Source organism: Cynocephalus volans, chromosome 13 (genome assembly GCF_027409185.1).
Source record: "Cynocephalus volans isolate mCynVol1 chromosome 13, mCynVol1.pri, whole genome shotgun sequence".
Classification (NCBI taxonomy): Eukaryota; Metazoa; Chordata; class Mammalia; order Dermoptera; family Cynocephalidae; genus Cynocephalus; species Cynocephalus volans.
This window is the reverse complement of record NC_084472.1, coordinates 11,335,302-11,355,872: the sequence shown is the minus strand read 5'-3', so window position 1 is coordinate 11,355,872 and position 20,571 is coordinate 11,335,302.

Here is a 20,571-nt window from a genome sequence, read left to right as displayed (position 1 = left end):
CTCAGTTTTTGTCTGAGAAATATACTATTTGTCCTTCATTTTTGGAAGGATAGCCTTGCTGAGTAAAGTATTCTTGGCTGGCATTTTTGTCCTTTAGTATTTTGAATATATCATCACATTCTTTTCTGGCTTTTAGGATTTCTGATGAAAAGTCTGATGTAGTCCGATTGGGGCTCCCTTATTGGTGACTTGCCACTTCTCTCTTGCAGCTTTTAAGATTCTCTCTTTGTCTTTGAGTTTTGCCACTATGACTATAACATGTCTTGGAGAGGACCTTTTTGAGTTTGAATATGATTGGGGATATTTGGGCCTCCTGAATCTGAAGATCTGTGACTTTCCTTATACCTGGGAGTTTTCTGCTATTATTTCATTGAATATGTTTTCAATGCTGTTTTCTTTTCCCTTCCCTTCTCGAATACCCATGATTCAGATATTTGAGAGCTTAAGGAAGTCTGTTATCTCTCTTAGATTTTCTTCAATTTTTTGATTCTTTTTTCTTTTTTCTGGTCTGCCTGTGTTAATTCAAACAGCCTGTCTTCAAGTTCAGAAATTCTCTCTTCTGCTTGTTCTAGCCTGCTGGTTAAACTCTCTGTTGTATTTTTTATTTCATTGAATGAATCCTTCAGCTCCAAAAGCTCTGCTACATTCTTTTTCAGGGCACTGATTTCTTTATACATTTCTTCTTTCAGGTCCTGTATATTTTTTCTTATTTCATTGTGTTGTCTAACTGAGTTTTCTTGTATCTCATTTAGTTTCCTTAGAATTGTTGCTTGAAATTACTTGTCAGTCATTTCAAGGACTTCCTGACCTATAGGATCTAGAGCTTGAGAGTTATTATTTTCCTTTGGTGGTGATGTACTTTCTTGATTTTTCATATTTCTGGAATCTTTCCTTTGGTATTTAGTCATTGTGGCAGGCGTTATCATGGTCCACTCATTCCACCCTGATGTCTGACCTGGATCCTGAGGGGATTGACAATTCTTGGCAGTGGGGACTAGCCTGGGCTGGGGTGTTCCACAGCACCTGCCTGTTCTCGTGTAGCTGACTCAGGGCATGTGGGCCTGGCAGCTCTTGGGCCTCTCTGGGCAGCGGGGACTGGCCTGGACTGGGGATCCTGTAGCATCTGCCTGTTCTGGAGCAGCTGACCCAGGGTGTATGGGTCAAGTGGCTCTCAGGCCTCTCTGGGTAGTGGATACTGGCCTGGGCTGGGGGTCCTGTGGAGCCTGCCTGTTCCAGCATGACTGACTTGGGGCATGTACATTCTGCAAATTTTGATAAGTTGTATTTTCATTTTCATTTGCTTTAAAACATTTTAAAATTTCTCTTGTGATTTCTTCTTTGATTCATGTGTTATTCAGAAGTGTGTTTGTTATTTAATTTTCACATATTTTGGGGTTTTTCCAGTTATCTTTTTGTATCGATTTTTATTTTAAGTCCTTTGTGGTCTGAGAGTATGATAGAAATTGCATGATTTCTATTCTTTTAAATTTATGAAGGTGTTTTTTATGGTCTGGGATGTGGTCTAGGTAAATGTTTCATGTGAACTTGAGAATAATGTATCTTCTGTTATTGTTGAATGAAGTAGTCTACAGATGTCCATTTTATCATTAATTGACAGTGTTGCTAAATCAACTCTATCCTTACTGATCTTCTGTCTGATGGATTTGTCCATTTCTGATTGAGGGGATTTGAAGTCTCCAACTATAGTACTAAATTCATCAATTTCTCCTTACAGATCTATCAGTTTTTGCCTCACATATTTTAATGCTCTGTTGTTAGGTGCATGCCCATTAAGGATTGTTGTGTCTTCTTGGAGAATTGTCCCCTTTATCATTATGTAATGTCCCTCTTTATCTGTGATAACTTTCCTTGGCCTGAAGTCTGCTTTGTCTGAAATTGATATAGCTACTCCTGCTTTTGTGTGATTTATATTGCACAGTATATCCTTTTCCATCCGTTTACTTTTAATCTACATGTGTCCATATAAAAAGTGCATTTCTTGTAACATATTGTTGGGTCTTTTTTTAAATTCACCCTGACAATCTCTGTCTTTTAACTGGTACATTTAGACCATTGATACTCAAAGTGATTATTGATATAGTTGGATTAATATCTACCATATTTGTTCCAATTTTTCACTTGTTGCCCTTGTTCTTTGTTCCTATTTTTGTCTTCCACTATTTTTCTTTTATGGTTTTAATTGAGCATTTTATATGATTTAATTTTCTCTCCTATCTTAACATATCTGTTAATATCAATTATGGTTCTTTAAAAAAATTGTTTCTTTTAGTGATTTCCCTAGGGTTTGCAATACACATTTACAGCTAGTCCAAACCCATCTTCGAATAACACTATAGCACTTCATGGGTAGTATAAGTACCTTATAATAACAAAGTAATACTAATTCTTTCCTCCCATCCCTTTTATCATTGTTGTCATTCGCTTTACTTATATATAAGCATAAATAAGCATATATGCATACATGACATAAGCATGTATAATGGAATACAGTTGGTATTTTGAACAAAGTGTTATCTGTTAGGTCAATTAAAAACAAGACAAATATAAATTTTTATTTTACCTTTACTTATTTTTTCTTTGGTGCTCTTCCTTTCTTTATGTGGATCTGAATTTCTGACCTGTATTATTTTCCCTCTCTCTAAAGAACTTCTTTTAACATTTCTTGCAAGGCAGGTATACTGTCAACCCATTCCTTCAACGTTTGTTTGTCTGAGGAAGTCTTTATTTTTCCTTCACTTTTGAAGAATAATTTCACAGTGTATAGAATTGTAGCCTGTTTTTTTTTTCTCTAAATGCTTTAAATATTTCACTCCATTCTCCTGATGTAATTCTCATGTTTTCCTCTACAGGTAAGGTGTTTTTTCCTGCTGGCTTCTTTCTTTATCTGCATATTTTGCTTTATCTTTGATTATCTGTAGTTTGAAAATGACATAACTCAGTGTAGCTGCCACTGCTGCAGCAGCTGCTTCTTCTTCTCCTCCCCCACCCCTCTTCCCCCTCCTCCGCCTCCCCCTCCCCCTCCTCCTCTCCTTCTTCCTCCTCCCCCCTCCCCCCCTCTTCCTCCTCCCCCCCTTCCCCCCCTCTTCCCCCCTCTTCCTCCTCCCCTCCCCCTCCTCCCCTCCCCATCCTCCCCCTCCTCTCCTCCTCCTCCTCCTCCCCTCCTTCTCCTCTTCCTCCTCTTCCCCTCCTCCTCCTCCTCTCCTCCTCCTCCTCCTCTCCTCCTCCTCCTCCTCCCCACCTCCTCCTCCTCCTCTTTCTGGCATTTATCCTGTTTGTGTCCTCTGAGTTTCTTGGATATGTGGTTTGGTGTCTGACAATAATTTGGGGGAAATTCTCAGTCATTATTGTTTTAAGTATTTATTCTGCTTCTTTCTCTTCTTCTCCTGGTAGTCCTTTTATGTGTATGTTATACCTTTGTAGTCAGTTTTTGAAGTTTCCATTGATATGTCCTCAAGCTCAGAGATTCTTTCCTCAGCCATGCCCAGTCTCCAAATAAGCCCATCAAAGTCATTCTTCATTTCTGTTACAATGCTTTTGATCTCTAGCATTTCTTTTTGGTTTTCTCTTAGGATTTCCATCTCTCTGCTTACATTGCCCATCTGCTTTTGCATGCTGTCTACTTTATCCTTTAGAATCCTTAGCATATTAATCATAATTGTTTTTAATTCCCCATATAATAATTTAAACCTCCCTGCCATGTCTGGTTCTGATGCTTACTCTGACTCTTCAAAGTGTATTTTCTTGTCTTTGGCATGCTTTGTCATGTTTTTTCTGAAAGCTGGAAATAATGTGTTGGGGAAAAGGAACTGTGGTAAACAGGCCTTTAGTAATGTGGTGGTATGTTGTGGAAGGAAGGAAAGTGCTCTAAGGCCCTATAACTAGGTCTCAGTCTTTTATGACTATATAAGCCTATGCCTCTGGACTGTGAATTTCACAAGTGTTTTCCAGTTATTTCCTCCCCTCTTTGGTGGGACAGGATGGCTGGAGGGGTCTGGAGTTGGGTATTTCTGTTTCCCCAGGGCAGTTAGACTCTGATAAAACTCTAGGAGGCTAGGCTCTTGTTAACAAGTTTCTCCTGAGGATAGACCTTGTTAAGAAGAAAGGGGCACTCTGGCATATTTCAAAATGGTTTCTTCTCCTTGCCTTCTGCTGGAAGCATGAAGGCGTTTTCCTTTGCTGTTTACTGTGAGACCCTGGTCAAGCTCCTGGAGATAAGACTCACTAACAGTGGGGCCCCTATATGACTTGGTCGTCCTGGGGTTTTAACTCTCAAACTTATTGACACCTAGCCTCCAGCGATTTGTCAATTACAGTTCTGGTTTTTCTATCTCAGCACTTGTTCCCACAGAGGTTTCTGCTCTTGTAAGTTATTCTCCGTAACTGTCTGTCTGCTAAACCAATTTTGGAGGCAGCAGTTTGCCCTGTGACCTCACTTCTCTTACGGATCTAAATAGTGTTGTTGATTTTTCAGTTTGTTGTGATTTTACTTGTTCAGATGGAGTGATGACTTCCAGGCTTCTTACATGTGGAACGGTAAACTGGATATTTTAATGCTATACTTTTATAGGCTGTTAGTTTTTCTGTTCCCCTCCTCCTAGCCTTCAGAACTCTAATTGCATGTACAGTCATTCACCACATAATAACCTTTGGTCAGTCAGTGATGGCCACATATATGATGGGGGTCCCATAAGATTATAATGGAGCTGAAAAATTCCTATCACCTAGTGACATTGTAGCCATTGTAACATTGTAGCACAATGCATTACTCACATGTTTGTGATGATGCTGGCTAAGAGCAATAGACTAAACTATATAGGCTAGGCATGTAGTAGGCTGTATCCACTAGGTTTGTGTAAGTACACTCTGTGATATTTGCACAATGACAAAATCATCTAGTAATACATTTCTCAGAATATATCCCTGTCTTTAAGTGACACAACTGTATATGCATCTGCTTGAATTTGTCTCATAGTTTACCAGTGCTCCCTTCATTTTTTTTCTTTTTCCTTTCTAAGTTTTATTTTGGATAATTTCAATTGATATGCCTTCAAGCTCAATATATTTTTTTAATGATGCATAATCTGCCATTAATTTCATCATTGTATTCATCATCTCAGACATTGTAGTGTTCATCTCTAGAAGTCTGATTTGAGTAAAGATTGGGGGCAATAGGGGAGCAGGTGGTCTGCTCTTCCCACAACACCATGTCCTACTATGGGAATCTGAGAATTCTAAATTCAAACCCAGCCTTCCATGTTGTTGCAAAAGTATATTTGCAAAGATAAGATAATGGAAGCTATTTCATTAAAAGTTTTGTTTTTAAAAAGGTTTTTTAAATAACATAAATAAGATAATGGAAGCTATTTCATTAAAAGTTTTGTTAGTTAAAATTATAACTTTAAGACATTTAGACACATGGAAATGAGCCTCTATTTGTACCCTTGTCTTGAGCTCCACAAACATCAAGTGTGGCCGTGCTCAGAATAACAAGGAATTTTCCACAGCTCACTGCCAATAAAGAATTGCAGAAAGGAAGATGGATAGACCTTCCAGTGCTCTTACCTTCTAGCTATTAATGAAGGATGGATATAATTGGCTGGACCTATGGCCCCAAAGCCTGATCAATCATGTTTAGTAGCCTTTCCTTAGTACAGAACTTTTCTCTGAGACGATTTTGTAAAACAGGATTTTAATGTGCTTTGAAAATTGGTTCAATCAATGGGTGTCTGCTATACTCATATTTTCACTGGAAATATGAAGGGAAGAAAGAACCTAGAATCAGGAGTGCTATAATTGATAAATATTGTTATTGGTCACTTCAGGAGGTATGAAGTGACTTTTTAATGTATTTTGGCCATTTAGCAAAAGACAGCTTTTTTGTTTTAGCAACATGATTATGCTAATTTTAGCTGTTTTGCATTAAAATAGCTTAAGAATTCAGAGCACTTAATAATTCAATCCATGGAACAATCCGTTAAAATCTACGTAAATGTATATGCATAGTTCCCCCCCCATTTCAATGGTTAATTTCTTATTATTCTTAGCACAACATATATCTTGTTACTGCATAATAGGTCTCATTAAATTTTGCTGGCAATCAGTAACTTCAGATGTCTCACCAAAAAACACTGTAGCATACAGGCCTAAAAAAATTGGCAATATAAAATGTAATTTATTTCTGAGATTTTTGCTTCCAGTTAGATTGATCCTTTGTTGTAATGCAAAAACAAGGAATGATTAATAGTAGGTTTTCAATGACATTTAAGTACTTAAATAAAAGCAATGCTAAAAAAGTTCAGTGTAGAAATATCAGGGCCTTTCAGGTCAATGGGATGAGTGTAAAATGGCAGTGTGGGATTTGGCATCAGGGACCCTGACCAGACTCCAGGCTTTGCCACTTAGCTTCCTCTGACTCTTTGGTGTCTCATAATAAATGCAACTTATTATATAGGGTTGACTGAAAGATGAAGCAAGACAATTGTTTAAAAAGTACTTGTAAATTCTAAAATTTACGTTACAGTGTACAAATGTCAATCCTTAATAATGCTGCCTCTTTGGATGAGGAAAAGAGAAGGACAAATTTATAATAACCACCGTCTATGTGACTGGCCTGTGCTTGGACTATGGCCAACCATCTCAAGAGACTGGGATTCTTTCCCTCAATCTGCTCAGGATCACACATTGTGTAAATCTGTCTGGCTAACTCTGAAAGCTGTGTATTCTCCCTTGACTCCACTTAGTAATTTATATTTTCACGTGTTACCCTGTCATAGAATACATTCCAGAGGAATCTCCCTTTCGTCTCTTCCTTCCTTCCAATATGTGCAGGGTCACAAAAACTTTCCCGCAGTAGACTGAGTCTTGAAAGATGAATGCATTACCAAGCAGACAAGAGAGTGAGAGAGAATTTCAACGAGGTGGAAAATCATTTGCCAATTTATAGACTCATGAGAGGGCACCCTGTTCTCGAGGGATTGCCAGCAACTTGGTATGATTAGTCCTTGTGCTCTGTATATGTGTGAGAAAGGAGCCCTGCAGTAGAAGAGAGAGTTATGAAAGACAAGGCATGAGAGGCAGGTAGAAGCAAGATCAAGAAGGGAATTGTGAGCCATATTAAGGACTTGGGAATGGATCCAGTTGGGGATGGGGAGCCACCATGATTCCTCCAATTCTTAGAGGAAATGTAATTGTACAATCATGCATTTAAAAAAAGATTATTGGGCCCACTCCCTTGGCGGTTCTCTGGCGGGGCTGGTGGCGGGGGGCATCCCTGGCCAGTGTCGGGAGGGCAAGGAAGTACGGGCAGGCCGACTGTCACTCCACCACACCCTGGACTCTGGCCCCAGGTAAACTCCCTGTTACTGGGAGGCAGATACCATCTCTGCGGCCACCAGTTTGGAAAAAAGCCTAACGAATTTCTGGTTGGGAATAGTGTGGTAGGAGAGTTCCCAGGTCCGCTTGAACCTGCCGGAGACCAGGCTGCAGGTGGGCGCTAGAGTTGGTTTATACTGGGGGGATACAAAGGTGAACAAGACCCGAGAAAGATCTACATAGTGCTACAAAGGCACCCAGAGAGACCAGTCGTCTGTGCCTAGCAGAAACCTGGTAGACTTCCTGGGCGAGGCGGTGCCAGGCAGGGTCTTGAAGGCCCAGCTGATAGACGAGGGGTGCAGAAGACAAGCCGCAGCCCAGCACAGTGCGCACAGAGTGGGGAGACGTGCGGCCAGGGAGGCGGAGACTCGACAGAAACCACACACCCTGTGGGGTTGCCACTGCACGATCTAACATCCAGGGCCAGAGCACACGGAACAGGGAGAAGTCCTGCACAGGAAGTGAAAGCTCAACAGAGATCACACACCCTGTGGTACATGATCCACCAGCCCAGCAGAGTCCAAGCTGACCAGAAAGGTGGCTCCCTGGAGAAGCCCAAGACCCGAGGCAACCACACACACAAAGCACTAGAGGCCAACTGAGCAGTCACGGAGGGAGCCATACCAAATTGGCAACCACAGCAACATCCTAGTTAGTTATTAGTCTCAAACCGGTGGACTGTGAAACCCCCTGCCACAATGAATAAACATAAAAAAAAAGATACCAGAAATACAAAAAATAAAGAAAGTACACCACCAAAAATTAATAAATCTCAAACTCTAGATCCTATAGAACAAGAAGCCCTTGAAATAACTGATAAGGAATTTCGAGTGATAATTCTAAGGAAACTGAATGAGATACAAGAAAACTCAGCTAGACATCATGATGAAATGAGGAAAAGTATACAGGATCTGAAAGGGGAAATGTACAAAGAAATCAATGTCCTGAAAAAAAATGTAGCAGAACTTGCTGAACTGAAGAAGTTATTCAACGAAATAAAAAACACAACGGAGAGTTTAACCAGCAGGCTTGTCGAAGTTGAAGAGAGAACCTCTGAACTTGAAGATGGGCTGTTTGAAATAACACAAGCAGACAAAAAGAAAGAAAAAAGAATCAAGGACATTGAAGAAAATCTGAGAGAGATATCAGAAAACCTTAAGCGATCAAATATCCGAGTCATGGGTATTCCAGAAGGGGAGGAAAATGGAGATTCCATTGAAAACATATTCAACAAAATAGTGGCAGAAAACTTCCCAGGTATAGGAAAAGTCACAGATCTTCAGATCCAGGAAGCTCAACGATCTCCAAATGTATTCAACCCAAAAAGACCTTCTCCAAGACATGTCATAGTCAAATTGGCAAAACTCAGAGACAAAGAGAGAATCTTAAAAGCTGCAAGAGAGAAGCGTCAAATCACCTATAAGGGAGCCCCAATCAGGTTAACATCAGACTTTTCATCACAAACCCTAAAAGCTAGAAAGGAATGGGATGATATTTTCAAAATACTAAAAGACAAAGATTGCCAGCCAAGAATACTCTACCCTGCAAGGCTATCCTTCCGAAATGAGGGGCAAATAGTATATATCTCAGACAAACAAAAACTGCGGGAGTTCACTACCACACGACCACCCTTACAAGAAATCCTCAAGGGAGTACTGGGTTTGGTTCCTGAAAAATAACTACCACTGCCATAAAAACCCAAGAAAAATCTAAACCCGCTAGTATAATAAAAATGGCATTCATGAAGAGAAAACAAGCTAACATAAACACTATCTACAACCTAAGGAACCAACAAACACAGAAACCGAACAGTAAATCAGAAAGCAAGGAACAAAAGACACCTAAGACAACCAAACAACCAATAAAATGCTAGGAATAAATCAACACCTTTCAATAACAACTCTTAATGTAAAAGGCTTAAATTCCCCAATTAAAAGACACAGACTGGCTGACTAGATCAAAAAGCAGGACCCAACTATATGCTGCCTACAAGAGACCCACCTCACCCATAAAGATTCACACAGACTAAGAGTGAAAGGATGGAAAAAGATTTACCATGCAAACAGTAAAGAAAAACGAGCTGGAGTAGCTATTCTTATATCTGACAAAATAGACTTTAAACTAAAAACCATAAAAAGAGACAATGAGGGACACTACTTAATGATAAAAGGACTGATCCATCAAGAAGACATAACAATCATAAATATGTATGCACCCAATGTTGGAGCAGCCAGATTTATAAAACAAACTCTATTAGACCTAAAGAAGGAAATAGACACTAATACCATAATAGCAGGGGACCTGAACACCCCACTGTCAATATTAGACAGATCATCTAGGCAAAGAATCAGTAGAGAAACACAAGATCTAAACAAGACTCTAGATCAATTGGAATTGGCAGATATCTACAGAACATTCCACCCAACAACCTCAGAATATTCATTTTTTTGATCAGCACATGGATCATTCTCCAGGATAGATCACATATTAGGTCACAAATCAAGTCTCAATAAATTCAAAAAAATTGGAATTATCCCATGTATCTTCTCAGACCACAATGGATTAAAACTAGAAATTAATAACAAACGAAACTCTGGAAACTATACAAACACATGGAAATTAAACAGCATTCTACTTAATGACATATGGGTCCAAGAAGAAAGCAAGCAGGAAATCAAAAAATTTATTGAAACTAATGAAAACAATGATACATCATACCAAAACCTGTGGGATCCTGCAAAAGCAGTATTGTGGGGAAAATTTATTGCATTAAACACTCACTTCAGAAGAATGGAAAGATGGCAAGTGAACAACCTAACACTTCACCTTAAAGAACTAGAAAAACAAGAACAATCCAAACCTAAAGTTAGCAGACGGAAAGAAATCATTAAAATCAGAGCAGAACTGAATGAAATTGAAAACCAAAAAACAATACAAAAGATCAACGAATCAAAAAGTTGGTTTTTTGAAAAGATAAATAAAATTGACAAACCATTAGCATGGCTAACAAAAAAAAGAAGAGAGAAGACTCAAATAACAAAAATTAGAAATGAAAAAGCAATATTACAACTGATTCATCTGAAATACAAGGAATCATTCGAGACTACTATAAACAACTATACGCCAACAAATTTGAAAATCTGGAGGAAATGGATAAATTTCTGGACACACACAAGCTCCCAAAACTGAACCATGAAGACGTAGAAAATTTGAACAGACCAATAACAGTAAAGGAGATTGAAGCTGTTATCCGAAAGCTCCCAACAAAGAAAAGCCCAGGACCAGATGGATTCACAGCAGAATTTTACCAAACATTCAAAGAGGAATTGACACCGATTCTTTACAAACTATTCCAAAAGATTGAAACGGACGCAATCTCCCAAACTCATTCTATGAAGCAAACATCATCCTGATGTCAAAACCAGGTAAAGATATAACCAAAAAGGAAAACTACAGGCCAATATCCCTGATGAATATAGATGCAAAAATCCTCACTAAAATACTAGCAAACAGAATACAGCAACACATACGTAAAATTATTCATCACGATCAAGTGGGATTCATCCCAGGGATGCAAGGTTGGTTCAACATACGCAAATCAATAAATGTGATACACCATATTAATAAACTCAAACACAAGGACCATATGAATCATATCTATAGATGCTGAAAAAGCATTTGATAAAGTTCAGCACTCATTCATGACAAAGACCCTCTATAAGTTAGGTATAGATGGAAAGTATCTCAACATAATTAAAGCCATATATGGCAAACCCACAGCCAATATCATCCTGAATGGGGAAAAGCTGAGAGCCTTTCCTTTAAGAACAGGAACTAGACAAGGATGCCCACTCTCACCACTCCTATTCAACATAGTGTTGGAAGTACTAGCCAGAGCAATCAGAGAAGAGAAGGAAATAAAGGGCATCCAGATTGGAAAAGATGAAGTCAAACTGTCCCTGTTTGCAGATGACATGATCCTATATATCGAACAGCCTAAAACCTCTACAAAAAAACTGTGGGAATTGATAAATGATTTCAGCACAGTAGCAGGATACAAAATCAACACACAAAAATCAGTAGCATTTCTTTTCTCCAATAGTGAACATGCAGAAAGAGAAATCAAGAAAGTCTGCCCATTTACAATAGCCACCAAAAAAATAAAATACTTAGGAATTGAGTTAACCAAGGAGGAGAAAAATCTCTATAATGAGAACTACAAACCACTGCTGAGAGGAATTAGAGAGGATACAAGAAGATGGAAAGATATCCCAAGCTCTTGGATTGGAAGAATCAACATAGTGAAAATGTCCATACTACCCAAAGTGATATACAAATTCAATGCAATCCCCATCAAAATTCCAAAGACATTTTTCTCAGAAATGGAAAGAACTATCCAGACATTTATATGGAACAATGAAAGACCACGCATAGCCAAAGCAATGCTGAGCAAAAAAAGAAAGCTGGAGGCATAACACTACCTGACTTTAAGCTATATTACAAAGCTATAATAACCAAAACAGTATGGTACTGGCATAAAAACAGACACACTGACCAATGGAATAGAATAGAGAATCCAGAAATTAACCCACACACTTACTGCCAGCTGATCTTTGACAAAGGCACCAAGCCTATTCAGTGGCGAAGGGACTGCCTCTTCAGCAAATGGTGCTGGGATAACTGGATATCCATATGCAGGAGAATGAAACTAGATCCATACCTCTCGCCGTATAGTAAAATCAACTCAAAATGGATTAAGGATTTAAATATACACCCTGAAACAATAAAACTTCTTAAAGAAAACATAGGAGAAACACTTCAGGAAATAGGACTGGGCACAGACTTCATGAATATGACCCCAAAAGCACGGGCAACCAAAGGAAAAATAAACAAATGGGATTATATCAAACTCAAAAGCTTCTGCACAGCAAAAGAAACAATTAAAAGGGTTTAAAGACAACCAACAGAGTGGGAGAAAATATTTGCAAAATATATATCTGACAAAGGATTAATATCCAGAATATATAAGGAACTCAAACAACTTTACAAGAAGAAAACAAGCAACCCAATTAAAAAATGGGCAAAAGAGCTAAGTAGGCATTTCTCTAAGGAAGATATACAAATGGCCAACAGACATATGAAAAAATGCTCAACATCACTCAGCATCCGGGAAATGCAAATCAAAACCACATTGAGATACCATCTAACCCCAGTTAGGATGGCTAAAATCCAAAAGACTCTGAACGATAAATGCTGGCGAGGCTGCGGAGAAAAAGGAACTCTCATACATTGTTGGTGGGACTGCAAAATGGTGCAGCCTCTATGGAAAATGGTATGGAGGTTCCTCAAACAATTGCAGATAGATCTACCATACGACCCAGCTATCCCACTGTTGGGAATATATCCAGAGGAATGGAAATCATCAAGTCGAAGGTATACCTGTTTCCCAATGTTTATCGCAGCACTCTTTACAATAGCCAAGAGTTGGAACCAGCCCAAATGCCCATCATCAGATGAGTGGATACGGAAAATGTGGTACATCTATGCAATGGAATACTACTCAGCTATAAAAACGAATGAAATACTGCCATTTGCAACAACATGGATGGACCTTGAGAGAATTATATTAAGTGAAACAAGTCAGGCAGAGAAAGAGAAATACCACATGTTCTCACTTATTGGTGGGAGCTAAAAATTAATATATAAATTCACACACACACACACACACACACACACACACACACACACACACACACACACACACACTCACACACACACACACACAAACCGGGGGGGGGGGGGAAGAAGTTATAACAAGCACAATTATTTGAAGTTGATACGACAAGCAAACCGAAAGGACATTGTTGGGGGGAGGGGGGGAGGGAGAAGGGAGGGAGGTTTTGGTGATGGGGAGCAATAATCAGCCACAATGTATATCGACAAAATAAAATTTAAAAAAATAAATAATAAAAATAAATAAATAAAATAAAAAAAGATTATTGGGGGAGGGGCTGTTAATTACATATCCACTATCAATTCCCACAAAATGAATCACCGAACTTACTGTATGTGACCTTGAAAAAGTGTAGAAAATGCTATTTTTTCTAAAGACTCTAAAGATCCCCACAATAATGCCTGATGATCTTTTAAAATTTCCATCCCAGTACCTACTGCAGTCTCTATTAAGCTCTCCCAGCCTCTTTTAGTATTCAGTTTGAACTTCCGGCTGGGAGTGAACCTCAAATCATTTTCTGATACCATAGTTCCCTGTGCAGTCAACACTCACGTACTTCAGCATCTCTTTGTTTTGTTCATTTCATTTGAATTCACACCGGCAAAAATGGATCATTTTGGCATCAGAAAGAGTAAAGAATCATCACTGTTTTGGTGGAAATGTATCCTCATCACCAGAGATAAAAGCTAACAGCTGATGAGGCCACTGGAACAGGGGATCTGTAGCATCCCCAGAGGCTTGAGAGACTGAATACACAAACGCACAGTGACCGGACCACGTGGTGAAATAGAACTCAGACCCACAAGTGGCAGCAACCATCCTGAGAAGCCAAACTACAGCCTCTGCAGCAGTTGGCCCCAAATGGCAAGGGCGTGGTCAATAACTTATGGCTTCCTTAATTTTTCTTTCTGCTTCCAGTGTAAGACCTCCTAGAGACATCTGAATATGCTCCTTAACCAATCCCATATGGTGCCCACTTTTCCTTATCTCACCCCAGCTTCCCCTGCCGACAGCCTCCACTCAGGGCGATCCTGAGCCTTCCTTTCTTCCACCATAGAGCTTTCCCAGTCCTCCACCTGCGTTTGAGACTTTGCCAAATACAAGTGGCAGAGGCCGACCACCTTTGTTTGTTCTCCTTTGGGTGGCCTTCCTTTATTTCCACAGGATGCTTCAGTAAATGAGTATCTGCTGCCTAGGAACGTGGTTCCAGGCACAGGAATTGTTACTGCAGTCTCCCTGTTTAGAGTATTTTGTACTGGTATCTGAAGGGATTCTTTCAATTTAGGTTTTATAATGGCATCAAAAAAGGTTAAGTGTAATTAAATGTATACTTTGATGTTGAATATATATGTTAACCAAACAGGTAAAAATACATATGTATACAAAAGTAACTACAATTCTAGGATGTGTGTGTATATGGCCTTGTCTCCAGTCCTCCTTCACTAGGGAATTATGGGGATTGTTAAATCTCTGCCCTGTTCTGTCTTCATTCTCCTCTTTCTTTAATCTAGTCTGTGTTTCTGGCTGGCCTCCCATGCTGTCTCACATTGAGCCTTGACAGATGCTCTCTGGAAAAATACTGCTCTGCTGTCTTCAGTTAAGAATGGCTTCTTGACTTAAGAAAGGCGATGGTCGTGGGGTTACAGAACTGGAAAACACCACCAACAACAATTTTACTGCTTGCTTTACCTAAAAAATATCTTCCCCACTGTGTAGAAGTACCTGATATTTTTTCTCTGGTCATATTAACTGGCTGTAGAATTCTGGGATTTTTAAAACTTTTGAATCTACTTTTTATGGGTTATAATGTGAGCTTCTCCAATTCTAGGGGATCCATATCTTCCTTAACGCTGTTTTGCATTTTCATCCCCCCTTTTTTCTCCATGCCCTCTAGTCTCTCTTTTCATAAGTCTCTCCCTCTTATCTCCCATAATTGCATTATGAGTAGACATTGATATCAGAAATTTGTGTTCTCACATACAGTGAAAAAGGGTCAGTGTCTGTAATAGGCTATTCTACTTGACCTAAGGCTGACAATTCTGGGACAATTAAAAACTGAAGAAGGCATTTGCCAGAAGTTTAAAATGCCTTATTATTCTGTACTCTGGATAGTGCAAACATGGTTGGTACTTTTGGTTATTGAGAAGTTGTTTTTTGATTAATTTTTAAAAAAGGTATTTTGTCTCCTTTTTAAAATGAGAGCTCCCTGAAGGCGAGAATTGCATCATATAGGATTAAATATTTAGCAGAGTTGCAAAGAATATAGTGGGCATATGCTTTGATTCTCAACATGTCTTCCTTTGACAAATCACCTTTTACTCATTTTATATATTCATTTTGAGAATTTTAAACCAGTAACTTTGTTTTTATTCCTAACAACCATTACACCACACCTCCTACCCCCAAACATCCACTCCACTCCCACCATCCAGGCCACAGGGAAAGATGCATGACTGGCCTTGACCAATCAGAATATCCCTGTCCCTTGCAACAGTGATTGGTTTGAGTGCCAACCTGAAGATCAGTGGAATTGCCTGACTGTCCATCAGCTCCCAAGGGCATTCATGTGCATATCCATGGCACTGAGCACAGCACTTAGCCCAGAGTCAGCACCCAGGAATGCTGAAGGAGGCAAACTTGGAGATGAGCAAATGGGGACCGGGGGTTGGGGGGAAATCTTTCCCCAGCACCAAGTATTTCTTTCCTCCCCTCATTCTCTCTGTGTCTTCCTGCAATGCCACTTACAATGCTCCTTTGAATTGACATTTTGTTGAAAGTCTCAGTTTAGATACATTGCTTAGGAAAAAATGCACTTTTCCATTCTCTTTCCTCTGTGGCTGACTGACTGAAGGGATCAACACTGCTGGTCTTGGAGCTCTGGCTGCCCATCCGAGCCTCGGTGTCTGCCCAGCTGCGGGTGTTTGCCCGATGCCTGCTCGGTCCTGGCTGGGGAGGAGCTTTTCACCTTTCCTCCTGCCCCGTCCAGTTCTAAGGACCAGCCCCAGTGATGCTCGAGCCACGGTGTTTGCTGTTGTCCACCTACATTGCAAATCAAATTGAAGATAAAATCCATCTGTAGCTACTTTTAGTCACATCACAGATAAAATTTCTTTGAAAATTGAAGAACAGAGCAATTGAGAGGAGAATTTTTTTTTAACAAAGAAGTACTTTTGATAATGTCTTGTTAAATTTCTACTGAGCCCAATTTTATTTAAATTTTAACTTGTTTCTCATGCATTCTGACAGAGATTTCAAGACTGAGAAATAGTCTAGAAATATGGAAGGGTGAGAAGGGGTATGTGGGGGAGTGGTTGTTGGAGAAAAGAGTAAATATGTGAGGTCAGGGACCACTGACATCTCTCATCTTTGCACTGATTTCTCAGTGTCTTCCACAGTACATAGTGCAGAGCTGACCCTCAACAATTAGGCTGAATAAATGAGCAAGCCTGCTATTGACCAGGTTCTGTGCTAGGCACTTTAAAAAACAGCTTTATTGAGATATAATTGATATACAAATAGCTGCTTGAATTTAATGTATACAACTTGATGAATTTGGGCATATATATGCACTTTTGAAGCCATCACCACAGTTAAGGTGATACATATATCCAACATTTCCAAAAGTTTCCTTGTGACCTTTAGCTTTCTTTCTTTTCTTGTGTGTGGTAAGAACACTTAACATAAGGTCTACCTTTCTTAAAAAATTTTAAAATTCACAATACCATATTGCTATCTATGGGCTTTATGTTGTACAGCAGATCTCTGACATTTATTCTTTTTGTATATCTGTAATTTTATACCCATTAAATATATACATCCACGCACACAAGGAATATTAATCAGCCTTTTAAAAAGAGACAAATGCTGCCATTTGTGAAAACGTGGATGGACCTCGAAGACTTTATGCTAAGTAAGATAAGCCAATCACAGAAGGACAAATACTGCATGATCCCACTTTGTGATATAAGTATCAAAAGTGTTCAGATTTATAGGAGCAGAAACTGAACGGTGGTTACCAGGGGATGGAGGGAGGAAAAAATGGTAAATTGTTGTTTAAGGGCTGTGGATTTAAGGTTATACAGGGTGAATAAGTTCTAGAAATCGGCCAGGCACTTTTTCTTATGGTATCTCTTTTAATCCTCACGAGATCACTTCAAAGTTTTTACATTATCCACGTTTTATAGTCGAAGACATCAAGGTTTAGAGAGATTAAAACAGGTGCTGTGGATTAAAACAGGCTTTGGATTCAGAGAGGCCTGTACTAGTATCTGAGTTCTACCCTATTCTATGGCTGTGACACTGAGCAAGTCACTTGGCCACTCTGTTGCCATTTTCCTATTTGTAAGACGAGGAAACTAATAGATAGTTTGTACCTACTGTGCGGATTAGGAACAATGAATGCACAGGTCCAGCCTATACTAAATAATAATTGAGACTTTTAAGGCCACCCAACCACTCTGTGAAAAGATCTGGCATTCAAACCCGGTTTATCTATCTGCAAAGCTATAGGAAGGACGTGGACCTTAGGGATGGCACAGTCTGGTTAATAGAGCATTTAAATTTTATAGGGTTCTAGTGGATAAAAATTCTTTTCAGAAATCATGATAGTTGTATTCATGTGCTGTTTATCTTAAAGGATACTATAGATAGAAGCAGCTCTTTTTGTGTGGTGCTTTTATAAGTCTTTATATTTCTTAATTAATTTAAAACACATAAATGAATTTTCTGCATGTAGTAGTCAGTTTCTGAAAAAATTAATTGTTTTCTAAAATAAGCATTAAGGAAGTTAACTTCCTGTTGGCTATGTCCTGTGTCTGAGGTCAGTATTTCCTTGGCCTTTTCCATAGAGAACCTAGGATTAGTTGGGTAGAAAATCAGCTGAATACCATGATGTGAGACAGGGCGCTAAGTTTTTAATAGTATGTGTATATATACTCGGGAAAGAAAAACAGCTTTTGTCTTGATAAATATGAGCCAATACTCATTGGGAGACAAAAAAGATTTTCTAGTTGTGCCAACTACCGATGTAATTGTTTTTCCAAGCAAATTTAATAAACATCTAAAATTTAATCCTTGCTGACTCTAAGAATCTTATTTGGTGACTTATGAAGCAGGTCTTTAAAACTGCATGAAACAATAAAGTCTCCAGTGTTCAGACAAGAAGCTTGTCAGATAACTGCATAATCATATAAAGCAATCATCACACAAAACATCAACACAAAGAAGTTCTTTATTATAAAATTCATCAATCAGAGAATGGCTTCTATATATGCATAAACCAGACTCACTTTACACAAAATTTAATTCTCTTTAAATTCCTTTGTTTCAGAAAATATATTTATCCTTTAAAGTTTTTGCTGATTGTGTTCCAAGAAATGAGCTTACCCTGGTAATGTGACCATTGCAGTTTAAAGTGTACTGTTATCTCTTTTATATTTATCTGTTCTATTCTTTAACCCACAAAAATTACCTTAGTAGCTAGAAAATTCTACCAAGTAAAATAGGAAAGAATACCTAAATGGATAAAAGGAGTTATGTATTGCAGCACACCACAAGTTTGACATAAGTTGATGAAGTTTTTAGGGAAAAATCAGATTGCCAATACAAACTGAGGGCTTGCTGCGTGCAATCCATGGTGCTGAGCACTATAGCAAAAAGAGATGAACACGTTTACCACAGATTGGACTTTTGATCTAGATGGTGGGAGAAAATGCAAAGTTAGTAAAGGTAACATGACAGCGTATGAAGTAAGAAAATTTTCAGTGCAAGAAATGTCCCAAGAGTTGGATAAATGTGATAAATTGACAAATTATATGATAATTTAGGTAATAAGTTATCAAATTACATTATATAATTTGGCAACTATTTGACAGACAACAGGGATAAAAAGTGAGACTTTACTGTGTTTTCTTGAAGAGGAAAAATTTGAACTAAGCCTTGAAGTACAGCTCGGTTCCACACAAATTAAGAGGAGGATATGAATATTATTAGATTTAAAGGCTGGGCTTTTTTCATTAGACGAAGGCTCTTGTTACCAGCATAAATATTTACTAAATCTCTTATCCATATTTTGGTGTCATTCTATTAGTAAATTATAATTTCTCTTAAGTATAATTTAAAATATTTGTCACATGCTTTTTAGTATATTTTTAATCTGATTACAAAAGTGATATGTGCCCATGATAGATAAGTCATCAAATGTCAATAATCATAAAGCAGAATGTAAATACCACCTAACTTCCACCATTGAACTTTTTGGCACATTTTCTCCTATTATTATGATTTTTTAAAATATTTTTTTCTTTTCTGATCATAAAGATAATAATATTTACTTGGTATAGAAATTGGTTATGTAAATAATGCATAGAAAGTGAAAGTTTCCTGTGATTCCCTGTGATAACCACACTGATAATCCCAGGCTGGTATTAATTTTAGAACAATCTTTTCAGAGCTTGCAGACTCGATGCGGCAGATCATACAGTGACAGGGAGTGATGAGGACTGCGGCATGCTCGTGAATGCACACTCCCTCTAAGGTACTCAAGTTCACATCTTACCAAGCAATAACCAAACAAAACACAAGACTGGACTGTATTTGGTCCTGTGGTATCCTGTTTGCAGCACAAATTTAGATTAAACTACATAAGCATTTTATAACCCTCTTATATTTAACTCCTTATAAAAATATCTCCTGTCAATAAAATTTCTTTATAAATATAATTTTTCTGCTTCATCATATTCTATTAAGTTATTGTATTGTACTTAAGTATTCCCTTTCTATTATTATTAGGCATTTCTTTTTCTAAATTCCATAGTGTGCATAATGCTTTGCCTACCTGGATGTATAAGAAACCTCAACAGCCCCAAACTGAAATTATCACCATTTCTACCCAGACTGTTCCTGTGTCAGTGTTCCCTGTATCAGTGTAATACGTGCAGTGGAATATCTCCAAACCCCATTCTCTTCCCTACGCAGAGTGACGAGCCTGGCTGAGGTCACTTTGGGGGTTGGGGTGGGTGGAGATGGTGCCTTTATTTCTCCTAAATCAATCTGTGAAGGAGGTCATTTCCACTGCAAAGTTTCCAATCCTTTCTCTCAACTCCCATGGGTGCTTTGCACACCATCTTTCTCTCCCCCTCCACCCAATGCCACTCTGCAAGACCATTAGTTTGTATGGCAAATTTCACAGCACAATAAACACTTAAGATGAAACATTTAGACATATTTGTTTTCATGTGACATGCCCTTGCCTGCCACAGGGAATTTCCCAAGGGTAGACTTTACAGTTAAGGCCCCATTCACACCTCTGCTCTTGTCCTGTTCCTAAACCTTGCAAACACTACCCAGCAAGGTGTTCAAAGATACTAATTTTTTCTTGCTTTCCTATGCAATGGAATTCAGCCTTTGTTTTGCCTTCACTCATTCAGCCTCATGGAGTGTAAAGA